This window comes from Asparagus officinalis, chromosome 1 (genome assembly GCF_001876935.1).
Source record: "Asparagus officinalis chromosome 1, Aspof.V1, whole genome shotgun sequence".
NCBI classification, from domain to species: Eukaryota; Viridiplantae; Streptophyta; class Magnoliopsida; order Asparagales; family Asparagaceae; genus Asparagus; species Asparagus officinalis.
This window is the reverse complement of record NC_033794.1, coordinates 40,154,087-40,154,907: the sequence shown is the minus strand read 5'-3', so window position 1 is coordinate 40,154,907 and position 821 is coordinate 40,154,087.

Below are 821 nucleotides of genomic sequence, written 5' to 3'. Positions count from 1 at the left end.
GGCTGAAGACGAGAGAGAGAGAGAGAGAGAGAGGCGGCCTAGGGCTGGAGAGTGGAGGCGGCTGAGGGAGTGAGGGTGAGGGCCTAGGGTTTTTTCTTTTTAAGTTTTGGTTTTGGGTTAGCGGGTTTGTAACTATAAATTTGTGACCCAATTACCCGAATCACTATTACATTGCGGATATCCGTATCCGCAACCCTCATATCCGTTACCGAATCCGTATCCGAAAAAAATCCAAAACCATATCCGTATCCGTATCCGTATCCGCCCGGTTTCAAAATTAGCCTACCATATCCGTATCCGTTCGGATACGGATGCGGATCGGTTCGGATATATCCGAACCGTTTGGCACCCCTATCAATCACCCAATCATAACACAAAATAATCTTTTACCAAAATAACTTCTTTAAAAATATTTATCATTCTAAAATAATTTCCTTCCATGATAAAAATTCTAAAAATATTATAATTAACCTAAAATAATTTTGTTACCCAAAATAAATTCTTTAATTTATTATATTGGTTCTAAAAATACTATTTATCACATAATTTCTATCCATTCAATATTATTCATCAAACCCACGCAGATAATAAAAATTATAAATTATCATAAACAGATAATTCACCAATTCATCAACAAGCCCACGACATGAGTGAGTGTAAATAAGAGTGTTAACAAATCGGTGTCAATGTACATGAATGTCGTTGTTCTACAACTATCAATCATCTAATCATTTAACAACAAAAATATATATATATATATATATATATATATATATATATATATATATATATTAGGGTTAGGGTTTGGGTTAAATAATTAA